We start from the raw sequence: 16,965 nt of genomic DNA, 5'->3' as shown, positions 1-16,965 counted from the left end.
AGTAAAGGGAGGCTACAAAACAGCGCGAGCTGGACGACTAAATAATCAAGCCGTAGAAAATAAACGCCATAGTGTATCGATTATGATCGCATTAAAGGAAGGATGATCCGATAATGGGATGTGTCCGAGAAGGGGATTATGGACAGAGTACGAAATTGGTTTAAACATTCGAGGACGAATGTTCCAAAGGAGGGAAGGATGTTATACCCCGCATTTTCAGAGCCTGAGCGTGACACGTGCTGCCTCAGACATTGATAATCACGTTGTTACTACATAATTTAAACTCACGTTGATAGTATTATATTTCATATTTTTGCACGTCGGATTAGTCGTAAGCGGAGGTGGGGCCCACACATCGAGATTTTTTAGGAACACGTGACAAGCTATATGAACCACATATGTGAAGTTAAGCACAACTCAAGAAGAACCCATGAGCCAAATCAAAATGGAAGCCCTCCAAACAAATATTTTTAAGTTACGTTTTTGGGTGATCTGACTTCGGGAGGCCATACCCCCATCAGTGTTTGCGAATTGGGGAAAGCTCCCAGAATTAAAGTTGTAGATAATTGAATTAGCTTTCCATCCATTGTCGTGGGTCCACAGGAGACGTCGGGATAAGGAGATATGGACTTTTTAAAGCAGAAAGGTCAGTGGGCTAGGCCCAATGCCCAACCGGGTGAGGCCCATGACCCATGCCTATTTAAATGATATTTCAGCCCTTTCTCTTCATTTTTCAGACCAAAACACCCAGAAAATTCTGGAGATAGAGAGAAAAAGAGTCTTGGAGAAGAAAAATCAATTTTGATCGAAATCTGAGCCCCGAATCCCGAAGCTCATGAAGAGAAAAGTGTTGTACGTCGCGTTGTCTTCAATTTGAACTAAAAATCAACCAAAAAGAAGAGGGTGGACGTGGTGGCTGCACACTTGAGGTAAGATTAAGGTTCCTTTTCATTGCTAACATGTTTATTTAGAGTTTTAACGAACTAGAACAGAGAAAATAGTGTGATAAATTCGTTTATCGGTGTGGTTGGATTATGGTTTGAGGAGAATTTCGGATAAAGTGTATATTTATTTATTTATGTTGTAGGATGTAAGTATTGATGTTATTGGTATTAACTTCGACGTCTTTGCGGAAATAAAATTATGAAATAGCTATATCGCAAATTTGGTTGGTTGAGAAATTTAGAAAACAGTGAGAGGGCTGTTTTATGGCATACGTCGGTATTGGAAATGATGTTAATATTATTGGTATTGTTGTTGATGTTGTTGTTTGTTGAGTTGGAATCTCGGGCTAGGCATATAAACAAGGGAGATGCTGCCCGATTTTCGGTAGAATATAAAAGAGTTTAAATTGAAACTTGGGATTGTATGTGACTAAATTGAATGTAAATGAAATTTCGTCGGATTATGTAAAAGGAGTTACTAACGTTAGAATGCATTTTGAATTAATTGTTGAAGTTGTTAGTGTGGTTGTTCGTATTGTTGTTGATAATTTGGCCGAGTTGAATTCTCGGATTGTTGTTGATAATTTGGCCGAGTTGAATTCTCGGATTGTTGCTGATAAAATTGGCCGAGTTAGATTCTCGGGGATTGTGTATTTACAGGGGAAATGCTGCCGAGATTTCGGTAGATTATAAGTGAATTTATGTGAGAAACTAAGGCAAGTGTATGACGATGAATCTAATGATTGTGTGAATTCTTTTGAATGTAGACTAGCAAGCTTGGATAAATAAGCGTAGCTAATAGGACGTGGAGCAGGTATGTAAGGCTTACCCTTTCTTTCTTTTGGCATGATCTTTGTGAAACGAATAGACAATGTATATGTATGATTTCAAATAAATTCCTATTCTTAGAGCCACTAGGATGGCTAATATTCTTGACTTCCATAAGCTGTTTCATATGGTTTTGATGCGTATCTATGATGTCCGAGGATCTATTTGATATGTTTCTGAATGGCATTCGAGAGATAATTGATATGACTAATGTCTTGATTTTCAAATGATAGTACGTTTGATTATCCCACTGAGTCTTTGATATATTTTGATACGTACATATGGTTCCAAAAAGCTCTATTTGATTTGATCCATAACGACATTCGGAAGGTGCCTGACATGATTGTTGCTTTGATTTTCCAAAAATGGCTTCTGAAACGTGGTTATGATTCTCAAGTGTCAATTTGTGCACCTATCTATCGAGTCTTGTTTTATATACATATGGTTTCTCACTACTCTGCTCGTGCATGCCTCAATGCATCTTTCACCGAGTCCCTGGCCGGGTATGTTATCGTGCGCACTCCACTACATTGTTCACCGAGTCCCTCATTAGAGGGCCGGGTACGGTATATGTATATGATGACATGATGAGATGATGATGTGTTATGGCGGCCAGGAGGGCATATGATGATTTGATTCACCGAGTCCCTCACTAGAGGGCCGGGTACGGTATGTATATATGTATATGCATGATGATATGATAGCATGCTGATATGATGACATGACTTTATTCACCGAGTCCCTCACTAGAGGGCCGGGTACGGTATATATATATATATATATGATATATGATGTTGACATGCAAGACTCTACCCACCGAGTCCCTGAATGGGCCGGGTACGATATGATTTCATTCACCGAGTTCCTCACTATAGGGACGGGTACGGTATATATATATATATATATATATATATATGTATATGCATATGCATGTATGATGATATGAAAGTATGATGACATGATTTTATCCACCGAGTTCCATAACGGGCTGGGTACGCTATGAGATAATGATATGCATGATCAATGCTTTAAAGGCACGAGTTTTGGTATTCTGGACATTGTATATGTTTCTGCACCCCTTATATCAGTTATGATTCTTTTACTGTGATTCTTGCCTTACATGCTCAGTACATTTTCCGTACTGACCCCCTTTTCTTCGGGGGCTGCGTTTCATGCCACGCAGGTACACCCAGATGAGTAGCAGTCACTATAGAAGATGTTCCAGCAAAGTTGGTAAGCTCCATTTGCCTCTGGAGTGTTGCCGGGTCAGAGTATTATGCTATGATGTTTTGTTCGAAGTTAGAGACTTTGCAGACAGAGTCGTGGGTATAGAATGTCGGTATTGTAAGCGGCTCCACCAGCCTATGTGTTATTATGTTTCATGTTACAAGTCTCATGTAATGATAGATTTTATTTGATCTGAGCACGATGAAAAGAAAGTCTCTGAAAGTCTTACTATGTATGTCATTTTATTTGATATAAGTATCCAAAGAGACTATGTGTGTGATAAGAGTCAGAGGGTTCGCTCGGCCCTAAGTAAGGGTCAGGTGCCCATCACACCCTAGTAAGATTAGGGTGTGACAGTCAACATGGGAAAGGCCATAGAAGATGGTCTCAAATCTGGGAAAATAGTTAGCATCTTCAACAAGGCATCGGGACAAGCTGCTGCAGGAATCTTTCGCAAGAAGAAAGAGGACGTGGAAAGCATATCCCACATTCCTAACCCATGCTCAAAAGAATCACAATCTTCCCACATAACTGCATGCGTCATAAACTACCCCTCACCCGCCTATAATCAAACAACTATGTATTACGTACAACCAAGCTTTACCACCATTGTACCAGCTTACACGGTTCCACCTATTGTCCGTGTGTCTGCTCCCACTTACCAAGCACCACCTTAATAAAATTACCGCCCAAATAAGCCACCACCAGCATATCAACCACCTTAGAATTACCAACATCAACTGCCATGTCAGGACCCAGCTAGGGGCCATGACGAGCACCCGGAGCTACCCCACCGAGCACCACCTATCATACATGCCCTCAAATTCATCCTGACTATATATTATTCCCAACATGAAACTTGTCATAAGATAATCGTTATCATTACAAACACACACACACACATATATATATATATATATATATATATATAAACACCAATGCACTGTGTAATAATTATGAGACATCTACAACCTACATAACGTTTCTACGAGCCTCTGTTAGTATACTGAGAAATAAGGACGGGATAGGACCCCGTCATACCCAAATATGTACACAAAAGAATGTAACAATAAGTGGCACCTCCGTAGTAATGGGGTGCTCCTGTAAGCTGCTGATAAGACTCCTAAGAATCCGGTCCATCTCCCTGTCTACCTGTGGGCAAAAACACAGCATCCATAAAAAGAAAGGTCGTCAGTACGAGCAATGTACTGAGTATGTAAGGCACATATGATAACGTAATAAGAAAATACAGAAAACATGAAAGGAAAGAATAACTGTACTGCTCGCTTCCTAAGGCAGAAACATGCATGCTCACTTTTTAAAGAAAACACATTTTATGCATATCAAATATAACATCATCGTTAGCCCGCGTCCGGGTAATCATCACAAGTCGCCCACTAGTGGTGCTATCATCATCATCCATAAGCCGCCCGGCTTGGCGGTGCTACCCGTGCCATATAGACACGGTGTTATAATAAGCCACCCGCCTTAGCGGTGCTGCCCGACTATCTAGGCACAGTGTAATCATCATCATATACTTAACATGAAGCAAGCATAAGAGCTCAAGTAAAGGTTGTAACTCTATCGGAGTGACGTAAGGTCGGTAACCTCCGATTATATTACGGAACATCATGATCATCATGTCTCACCTTGAAGGAACTAGCATTATAAGGTGAGGCTACCAACAATGAACAATATCAAGGAATCATGTAAATATCATTAACATTATAATAGCATCATATCATAAGCTTTAGAATCTCTAGACATAGCATCATCGTCATCATGATCATTATGGAACACATCTTATCTCTTCCTCATAATATGGTCTTAGAAATCTTTGGCTCTCAACTTAGGAATGTAAGAAAGTCATGGGAATATATACGAAATCATTGTATAGGAATCATGCCTTGAAAGAAACGGACTAGCCTTACATACCTTCACGTCTCATTAACTCTATCGACTAAACGCTTTCCTTCCAAGCTCACAATTCTATATTCAAGAGAATTCGTACAAGGTTAGATAACCGGAAACATACTTAGGCCTCAACTAAAACAACTAAGGGCTAACGAAAATTGGGCAGCATTTCCTTTGTTTTAACAACATCCTCCAAATAATAAACAATTCCCAAACATCAATAATAACACCCACTATATTACAATTGACAAACTTCGTCAAGTTAAACATTATTCAATTCCCAACATTCCCTTTCAAAGTCACCCATATCCATAATTGCAACACAACTTCATAGTCATTCTCATATAATACTCCTTTAACTTAATTTGTATCATTCACAACAAGATTACACTCATGGTATGTTGAGAACTATGATTAAAGTCAAGTTACCACTCAAGAATTCCACTATTTGCATATTTGAACCTCATACTCCACTTTCTTCCCTAATCCAAGTCTTCTAACTACTCAATATTCTTAGTAACATGAATTAAATGTGAAACTCACCTTTGATCATATAGGAATGGTATTTGGATGAAAATACTCCACTTGAGAAAAGCCAAACTTCAATAGCTAAGAGATTCTTGGCATCTATAAACCCTAGTGAACATCCATACACTTGATTTCCCTTGAGTATTAGTGTTTGATCTTTGATCTCTCTTCAATTTGTGTGGCTATGGTGTATAGAATATTATAGAAACTTCAACAGGTATGGAGAAATTGAGAGAAATGAAAAATAAGAACTTGGGACTTATATTTATAGTTGCAAAAATCTGACCCGTGATGCTTTTATACAGACGCTTATACGGTCCGTATAAGTGACCGTATAAGTCCATCAGAGACTGGTTCATTCTGTGACTATTATACGGACCACTATACGGACCGTATAAAGTTATACGGACTGTATAGTTGGTCGTATAACTCACCCTTTTTTTCGAAAATGCTCCCGTCGATTTGTTTGATCTCCGATCCTTATGGAACCTTCTTAACAATTGTTTAACACTTCGTAACAATTCAAGGAACCTTATAACTCACCCTCAAGACCTTCCTAAAAAATCATTATCTCGATAATTACTGAACCTTTCCCAAACACAACTTATACTTCACTTTCCTCTGACGAACTTAGTCTCACAAATTCCTATAATTCGAAATTCTTAACGCATACACTTTAAAGCTACCAAATATGCTTCTTATGGTCATAAGAGCTCCATGTTCACCGTATTCTTGCATTAGTCTACTCACCGTACGACAACCCAAATTTCTGAGGTGTAACACTCTCTACTCTCTCCCCCTCTTATGAACATTCGTCCTCGAATGTTATGTTCTCGGGGATTCTACAGAAATTTCGCCAAAGTTTCCCCTGTAGCATGGCACTCCCATCCTGTCACAACTATCCAAAATAACATCGCCTCATAGGGCTACAACCATAATAGCAAGAAGACATGGCCACACACGACCCAAAGCATTGAAAGAAACATAACAAACCTGGGGACAGTGGCGTCTCATCTTGTACTTCTGCTGGGGAGGTGGAGATAAGTACTAGTGTTGGACTTCATATCTCCTTACGCTTCCTAATTCACCTTTTTGCTTCCTCATCCCTTCACAATACCTTCATCAAGCTTATATTTTTAGTTCTTCCTTCACTACTTAAAAACCATTTGAGAGGGCAGCAAGAAATTCTCATAAAATCTTTTAATAATCTTCCCCAATTCTTTTCGAAATGAAACTTCGGCACTCTAATTGTTATATCCCGTATTTTTTAACGTCAAATTATTTGCTAAGGTGGGGCCCACACATCGAGTTTTTTTTTGGAACATCTGAAAAGTCATATGAATCACATATGTGAAGTTAAACATAACTCAAGAAGGACCCTTGGGCCAAATCAAAGTGGAAGCCCTCCAAACCAATATTTTTAAGAAAACGTTTTCGGGTGACCTGACTTTGAGGGGAAAAACCGGTATTATAAGTTTGGAATTTGGGAAAATACCAAGAAATATAAGTTGTAGATAATTGAATTAGCTTTCCAACCATAGATCGTGGGTTCCCAGGTGACATCGGAATAAGGAGATATGGACATTTTAAGGCAGAAAGGTCGAGATGAACAGTGAATTCGGCCCAACCCGATTTCAAATCGGGTCAGGCCCATTTCTATTGTCATTTAATGAAAAGTTTCGGTCTTCTCTCCACATTTCAGACCAAAACACACCCATAAACATTCAGAACATTCTAGAGAGAGAAAGGGAGGAGAAATTTAGAGAGAAATCAATTTTGACCAAAATCTAAGCCCCGAATCGCGAAGCTCATGAAGAGAAAAGTGTTGTACGTCGCGTTGCCTTCAATTTGAGCTAAAAATCAGCCAAGAAAAAGATTGTTGAAGTGGTTGCTCCATACTTAAGGTAAGAATAAGGTCCCTTTTTCATTGTTAACAAGTTTATTTAGAGTTTTAACGGATTAGAACGGAGAAAATAGCGTTATAAACTTGTATTTGTTTTGTTGGGATTTATGGATTAAGGGGCTATTTTAGGTGGATTTATTCCAGTTTACGGACCATCCTTCGTGGTCGTGTTTAATCATAACAGAACCAAAAATTCAGGCTGAGAGGTGGTGATTTACGAACACAGTTTACGGGCCGTAACAACTTTACGGTTCGTATTTCAGGTCGTATTTAACCATTTGATCATTTGGCAGAAAGTTGAAGTTTTCGAAGCCAAAATACGACATGGCAGTTTACGGGCCATATACCACTTTACGGTCCGTATTTCATTTTACGTGCAACTGGCCAAAATGCAGATCTGCAACTTTCCATATTTTTTGAACCTATAATTATTCATTATGGAGCATAACCTATCTCTTATTGCAATTGCCTTCGGAATCTTACTTAGGGTCGTCAAATGTTATTTCTTACTCATGAAAACATCAGATACTCGTACTCCTCGCGGGTCCATTCACTTGGACAACAATGGAGGATTTTTTTCTGAGGTGTAACATTCTTCCCCCCTTAAGAACATTCGACCTCGAATGTTAAAGTCTTCGGGGATTCTATAAAAATTTCGGTAGAGTCTCCCCTATAATATGACACTACCATCCTGTCACAACAACACATAATATCGATGCCTCTCAGGGCCACAACATAATAGCAATAGAACTTGGCCACACACGACCAAAAAGCATAAAAGGAAACATACCTACCTCATGATCTTGATATGTCATCTTGGATGTTATAGCCCGTGTTTTGAACGTTCGGATAATTCAAGATAATTGCCAAAAGTTAAGGGCAAGACTATTTTTCAAGTTATTTTAATATACAAATTGTTCATTAGTATGGAAATATTGAGAAAGGCTAAGGTTAAAAAGGAAAATTCACAAGATGGCCCATGGTAATATTGTGGAAGGCTAGGGGCAAAACGGGAATTTCACAAAATGTTCAAGAAAATTCTTGTAAATGCCACTTTGGCCGTGTGACATAAAGAGTGGGCCCCACCCATGGCCATGTGTCCATTTTCTTACTTGAGGGGCTAAAATATATATATATATATATATAGATAAATGGTGGGAAAAAAAATAAGACATATTTATCTTCATCTTTTAGAAAGATGAAGAAACTTGGAGAAAGCAAGAAACATAAGAGACCATTCGGCCATGGCTATCAAAATTTGGTCCATGGAAATTGATCAAGGAAAATTATTTTCTTCTAGCAATTCAACTAATTGGAAGGCCCTTATTAACATGGAGTAGTTGTTGGAACAAGCAAAGCATTCATTTGGACAGCTCATAAGCCTAGCCGAATGAAGAAGTTGAGTGAAAAAGGTATGTCTTCAATCTTCTCTTTCATATGTTATGGATTGTTTGTATGTTTTGTAGTGTGTAGAAATGGATAAAAATCATGAATTTGGTGTGTTGGGGTGTTGGCCGTGTATATGTTATGTTGTGTAGGAATGATGAACTAATTTTTATTTGGTATTTTGATTGTTATAGATGTGGATTCCATGATGAGAATGAAGGTTTGATGGATTGAAATGAATTTGTAATCGTTATGGGATGTTGAAGAAGATAATGTGATACTAGTATGGTTCCTTACATTTGTATGAATGTTATTGCTAAAGTTTAGATTGTTGGTGTAGTTTATGAATTTGGAAGAAAGGAAATGTGTTGTTAGTGTTCTTGTGGAATTTGGAAGATTCCGGCTGAAGTAGTATGTTGATTGAGTCGTTTTGAATATTATGTGAATTGTTTGAAGTATTCTTGAATCAAGTTAGAATGATTTCGGATAAATACTTGAATGTGGGATCATTGGTGTTAGTTTGAATATATGTGATTGAGTTGAATAAAAATGAAATGTCGTTGAATCGTGTAGAAAGAATTGCTAGTGTTAGAATGCATTTGAAATAATTGTTGAAGTTAGAGATGTAATTGTTGATATTGTTGTTGAGAATTTGGCCAAGTTGAATTCTCGGATTGTTGTTGATAAATTGGCCGAGTTAGATCCTCGGGGATGGTGTATTTACAGGGGAAATGCTGCCGAACTTTCGGTAGAAAATAAATGAATCCATTTGAAAGACTAAGACAAGTATATGTCGATGAATCTAATGATTATGTCAATTCTCTTGAATGTAGACTAGCAAGTTCGGACGAATAAGCGTAGCTAATAGGACGTGGAGTAGGTATGTAAGGCTTACCCATTCTTTCTTTTGGCATGATCTTTATGAACGAGAAGATGACGTATATGTATGATTTCAAAGAAACTCCTATTCTTAGAGCCACTAGGATGGATAATATCCTTGATTTCCATGAGCCGTTTCATATGGTTTTGATGCGTATCTATGATGTTCGAAGTTCTGTTTGATATGTTTCCGAATGGCATTCGAAAGATAATTGATATGACTAAAGTTTTGATCTTCAAATGATAGCACGTTTGATTATTCCATGGAATCTTTGATATATTTTGATACGTACATATAGTTCCAAAAGCTCTATTTGATTTGATCCGTAACGATATCCGAAAGGTACTTGATATGATTGTTGCTTTGATTTTTCCAAAAATGGCTTCTGAAATGTTCGTAGAAGGTTTTATACTTCAAACGCTCATAACTTTCTTATACTAAGTCGGATTGACCCAAAACTTGTTTCTGAGCCTTCAGGTGTCAGTAAGTATACTTGTCTATCGAGTCTTGATTTATGTGCATATGGTTTCGCATTACTCTGTTCGTGCAAGTCTCAGTATGTCCTTCACTGCGTCCCGGGCCAGGGTATGTTCTCGTGTGTACTTCTCTGCATTGTTCACCGCGTCCCTCTCACTTGCGGGCCGGGGCATGTTGTATATATGATATGATGACATCATGATATGATGACGGGGTGGTGGCCAGGATGGCATATGATGACTCTATTCACCGCGTCCCGCAATAGAGAGCCGGGGCACGTTACATGCATACATGATACATGATTTCATTCACCGCGTCCCTCAATAGAGGGCCGGGGCACGTTATATGCAAATATGATACACGATGATGACATACATGATTTTATTCACCGCGTCCCTCAATGGAGGGCCGGGGCACGTTATCTGAATATATGATATATGGTAATGACATGCATGAATTTACTCACCGCCTCCCTCACTAGAGGGCCGGGGCACGTTATATGATATATGATATACGATGATGGTATACATGATTTTCATTTATGATTTATGATGACACACATGATTTTCATTTGAAAAGGCAAGTGCTTTGATGTTTTAAAGGCTCATACCTGATTCTGGTAAATCTCTGTTTCAGCTATGATTCTCTTTTACTGTGATTCTTACCTTACATGCTCAGTACATTTTCCGTACTGACCCCCTTTCTTCGGGGGCTGCGTTTCATGTCGCGCAGGTACACCCAGCTGAGTAGCAGTCATTATAGAAGATGTTCCAGCGAAGTTGGCAAGCTCCATCTGCTCCTGGAGTATTGCCGAGTCAGAGTATATGTGCTATGATGTCTGATTGATGTTAGAGACTTTGCAGACAGAGTCGTGGGTATAGAATGTCAGTTTTGTAAGCGGCTCCATCAGCCGATGTGTCATTCTGTGTTATGTGACAAATTCCATATGATTACAGATTTCGTTCGATTTGAGAACAAAGAAAAAGAATATTTCTAAAAGCCTTACTATGTATTTCATGTTTATTTGATTTAAAGGTACAAATAGGTTATGTATGCAATAAGAGTCAGCGGGTTCGCTCGGCTCCGAGTATGGGGTCGGTTGCCCAGCACACCCTAGTAAGGTTAGGGTGTGACATTGGATCTCCTCCAAGGGCTGAAACAAATGTGGGTATCGGGATCGCATACTTTCCTCCGCTTCTCATGTCATTTCCTCTCGTTTACTGCTTCTCCATAAAACCATGACTGAGGCCACATCTTTGTTTCTAAGCCTCCGTACTTGCCTATCTAGTATGGCAATGGGTACCTCTTCGTAAGTCAATTTATCTGTCACTAGCACATCATTTACTGGGTCGATCCTAGTAGGATCTCCAACACATTTTCGAAGCATTGAGACATGAAAAACTGGATGGACTGACTCCAAATCTGGAGGTAGATCTAACTCATAGGCCACTTTGCCCACTTTGCGCACAATCTCATAAGGCCCAATATACCGAGGGCCAAGCTTCCCCTTTTTGCCAAATCTCATTACACACTTCATCGGTGAAACTTTCAAGAATACCCAATCTTTCACTTGGAACTCTAAGTCTCTTCGACGATTATCCGCATAGGACTTTTGACGACTTTGGGCTGCTAACAACCGATCTTGTATGAGCTTAACCTTCTCTATGGCTTGCTGGACCAAGTCTGGCCATATCAGTCTGGCCTCTCCTGTTTCGAACCACCCAATTGGGGATCTACACTTTCGCCCATATAAAGCTTCATACGGTGCCATTTGGATACTAGAATGATGTCACGACCCAACCCTGTAGGCCGTGACTAGTGCCCGAATTGGACAATCATATTGCCTGTTAACTGTAATCATTTATAACTAGCATGTCATGAACTTATTTGTATAAAAAGGTAGGGTGTTATTTTAAAGCTGTCAAAATTTTGTATGTCGTAGGCACCTGTCTCCTGAGGAGTTACAATTTTTAAACAACAACATATATATTTCTACGCAAGCCGACAAGGCTGCCACGATATGCAACATACCAAACATACATATATATGCAAGCCGACAAGGCTGCCATTACGAATGCGTACACCCCAAACATAAGTCATAGTCATACAACGCAACCACAACTATATACAGACCCACACAGATGTCCACAGACCTCTATGAGTAATGACAGTATCATGTGACGGGACAGGGCCCCGCCGTACCCCGAATGAACACTTATATATACCATAAAAGGGAGTTATACCACAAGCTATCCTCCGGAACAAAGGAGCACTTCAAAGTAGCTGAATAGATATCCTAGGCTGGCGGGTCTCCGAAACTAGCGTCTGTACCTGCGGGCATGAACGTAGCCCCCCGAAAAAAGGGGGTCCGTACGGAATATGTACTGAGCATGTAAAGCATGAAGTGTAGTAATAGACTCATAAGGAGACAAAGTATGCAGGACCCAATGCAACAATCAGAAATTCATAAAACTTGCCTTTGGACATATTTCATCTGTATCATTCTCATATCAATATCGTTACAGAGTTTTGTAATCAAAGCTGCATAATCATTCTGTATATAACATATATATAACGTGTCCCGACCCTTTAATGAGGGACTCAGTAATTAAAATCATAGCATCATAAACATAAACATAGACGTGTCCCGACCCTTTAATAAGGGACTCGGTAATAGGGAATATGCCCTCCTGGCCACCATCTCCATATCATCATGTCATCGCATCATCATATCATCATCATATATATATATAACGTGTCCCGGCCCTCTAGTGAGGGACTCGATAATTAATATATTAAATATGCGCACGAGAACGTGTCCTGGCCCAGGACTCAGTGAAGGATATAGCGGTAAGCACGAGCAGAATAATTAGCAACCACATATATGCAATTCATCTTTTGAGACTCAATGGACAAGCACTAACCAGCTCTAAAGTGTCAAGATAATATTCATATTCAATCCTTTTCAACTCTCGTTATAAGTTATAGCAAGGAACGTTTCAGCTTTCATGTACATGTATCAATTTCCATGATGTAGTTTTTGAAAGTCAAGTACGCTTCTGTTCATGCCATTCTTTTATGAGTAAGAACTTCTATACATCATTCGTTAGTCAATCATGTAGTAGGCTCATGACAATAGCATTAAGGAAATATAGAATCATAAGTCATGCATGGAACTAGAGAATAGAATTTACCCCAAGGTTCATATCATTTCATACTTACGTCTAGGACATGCCAAAAGAAAGAAAGAATAGGCTTTACATACCTTTAGCGTTTAGTCGTATTATAACTTGTACTTGCTGCCCAAAAACACTTATCCTATATCAAGATATCAAGAGCTACAATTAGTCTACAAGGGAATTTAATACGTATTTTGACGCTCACAATCCCTTTCTAACATTTAAACGACGTTTCGTTCGCATTCAAACCAACTAGTGCTACAAGCTAACATTGCTAATCATTCTTTCATATATCAATCCAAACTTGTTTAACATGACTTAGGGGACTTTGGAAAGCTTGCACATCATTCAAATCAGTCCCAAGCTCACGGCCAAACAGCACATACCACAATACCATTTTCACTTAGCAATTTTCCAGTTTTAACTTACAACGACAACAACACGTTTAATAACATTACTTTCACGATTCTTGGAACTGTTTTAGCATCATTTTTATTCTTACAACAGCCCACAAATCATTTCAATTTCGACTTGAATCATTGCACTTCACTTTCACAATATGTTCAACATTCAACATTCAACATACACTAATTCACTTCTAACTTTAAAACAGTCCACGGTTTTGGACTGCTTGTATACTTCAACATGATTCGTTTCTTTAACACCTCAATTCACATATTCAATATGCATACAATACACCACAATGTCCATAACAACAACAATCAAAACTTGGCACAAAACAGTCCACAATCCCCCTAAAACAGTCCCCTTACACGGCTTCAGCACCATTCCAACAACTTCATGATTTTCATCCATTTATCCATACTACAACACATTCAATCCACTTCCAATACATGTACAAGAAGATTAAACATGATTCCATTATGGCCTACAACACACGACTCATTTAAATTTTAGGAAAAACAGTCCAATACCAACATGCAACATCATAAACAAAATTCTACAATCTTTGTTCATTCACATATGTTGACACACATTCAATTCATCAACAATACATGCAAAATGAAACCAACCATGGCTTCACCAAGCTCACGGCTCACCCCCTACTTCAACCACAACAACAATCCAACAACAACATGCACGAATTGTACCTTCAAATTATCATACAACACAAGAAAAATGATCATTCATACCTTGTAACTAACTTCTTCAATCGGCTAGCCCCTAAAACTCTCTTCTTGAATTTTAACACTTGTTCTTGCTATATCAATGGATGCTACACGTTAATATACCTTAAATGGAGTTGAATTGCTTAAGAAAACTGAATTTTTGGAGCAATTTCACCTCACCATTCTCGGCTAGCTCTAGGCCGAGAGCTTCTCTCTCTAACACTATATTTTTCTACACTTTGTAATGTTGAAATGATGTAGTGAGTTGATGAATAATCATATTTTTGCCTTATATATTCACTCCATGATTTGGACATGTGTCCCACACTATTTTGGGTCAATAACCATTGACCATCCCACTTAAACTACACGGCCAACAATGTCCATTTTAAATGGACTGATTTTTGTTTTTACCAATCCCACTAATAATCTAATCATGGTTAATTTAATCTCAATTTTCCATTAATATTTCAATGCCAAACGAAATTTGTAGTTAAATTGTGAGTTGAAACGAAACCGGAAGTTAAAGTTTCTACTTCGTATCTTGAGATAGTCTTGTCTTTAACTTGTCGCGTTTATTTTAAAACGTCCCAATGTATGAAAATATGGGTTATAACAAATGATAACTGTTATTGTAAGAAAATTCAATAAGTGGCAAATGGTCATCCCAATTTCCTCCAAAATCTATCATACATGCCCGCAACATATCTTCAAGAGTCTGAATGGTACACTCGGCTTGTCCATCAATCTGCGGGTGAAATGCCGTACTAAGGCTCACTTGGGTTCCTAGACCCTCTTAGAAAGACTTCCATAAATTGGCTGTAAACTGAGTTCCTCTGTCTGAGATAATAGATACTGGAATACCATGGAGTCTCACTATCTCTTTAACATAAAGCCTCGCATATTCTTCTGCCACATAGGTCGTTCTGACCGGTAAGAAATGAGCTGACTTTCTGAACCTATCTACAATTACCCATATAGAGTCATACTTGCGTCGAGAATGGGGTAAGCCTGTAATGAAGTCCATGTTAATCACTTCCCACTTCCAAGTTGGGATTTATATAGCTTGCAGCAATCCACCCAGCCTTTGGTGCTCGATTTTCACTTGTTGACAATTGGGACATTGAGCTACGAATCCCGCTCTGTCTTTCTTCATTCCATTCCACCAATATACAGACTTAAGGTCATGATACATTTTCGTCGCTCCGGGGTGAACAGAATAACGGGAACAATGAGCTTCTTTCAATATCTGGTGGCGTAGACCTGCCACATCGGGAACACACAATATGCCTCGACATCGGAGAACGCCGTCTCCTGAAATATCAAATGAGGACTCCTCTTTCTGAGGGAGTGTATCTCGGTACTGCATTAGCATGGAATCTTCGTATTGTCGCTCATTCACTTCTGCTACTAGCGACGAGACTGCTGAATTCTAAATAGTTGCTCCCTTGCTACCTGAGTCCTCTACTCGAACTCCTAGGCTAGCTAACTATTGGAGCTCACGAGCCATTTCTCTTCTCTCTGGTCGTACACCACATAAACTTCCCATAGATCTGCGGCTAAGAGCATCAGCTACAACATTTGCCTTTCCAGGGTGATACAAAATATCGACGTCATAATCTTTTAGCAATTCCAACTATCGTCGTTGCGGAAAATTCAACTCCTTCTGCTTGAAGATATACTGACGGCTCTTATGATTTGTATAAATATCCACATAGACACCATATAAATAATATCTCCATATCTTTAATGCATGAACTACTGCGGCCAATTCTAGATCATTGGTTGGATAATTCTGCTCATGTTTCCGCAATTGCCTTGAATCATATGCAATTACTTAACCATGTTGCATCAATACACAGCCTAGCCCAACACCTGAAGCATCAAAATAGATAACATATCCTTCCAATCCCTCTGGAAGTGTCAAGACTGGGGTGGAAGTCAACCTACTTTTCAACTTTTGGAAGCTACGTTCACAAGCATCTGTCCATTGAAACTTTGCCGATTTCTGGGTCAACTTTGTGAGCGGTGCAAAAATAGGAGAAAAACCTTCAACGAATCTCCTGTAATAACCTGCTATGCCAAGAAAGCTACGAACCTCCGTAGGAGTTGTGGGCCTTGGCCAAGTTTTCACGGCCTCAATCTTTTGACTATCCACTCGAATACCATCGGCTGCAACAATATGCCCCAGAAATGCCACTGAGTTCAACCAAAACTCGCATTTGGAAAACTTTGCAAACAACTCTCGAGTTCAAAGAACTCCGAGGACAGTACTTAATTGATCCGCATGTTCTGCCTTAGATCTAGAATATACCAAGATGTCGTCGATAAATACGATCACAAATAAATCCAGAAAAGGCCTGAACACATTACTAATCATATCCATAAATGCTGTCAGCGCATTAGTTAGCCCAAATGACATCACCCGGAACTCAAAATGACCATATCTTATTCTAAAGGCCGTCTTAGGGATATCTTTCTCCCTAAATCTCACTTGGTGATACCCGGACCTCAAATCAATCTTTGGAAACCATTTGGCACCTTGCAATTGATCAAATAAGTCATCAAT

The sequence above is a fragment of the Lycium barbarum genome, chromosome 6, assembly GCF_019175385.1.
Source record: "Lycium barbarum isolate Lr01 chromosome 6, ASM1917538v2, whole genome shotgun sequence".
NCBI classification, from domain to species: domain Eukaryota; kingdom Viridiplantae; phylum Streptophyta; class Magnoliopsida; order Solanales; family Solanaceae; genus Lycium; species Lycium barbarum.
Note: the sequence above shows the minus strand (reverse complement) of the source record.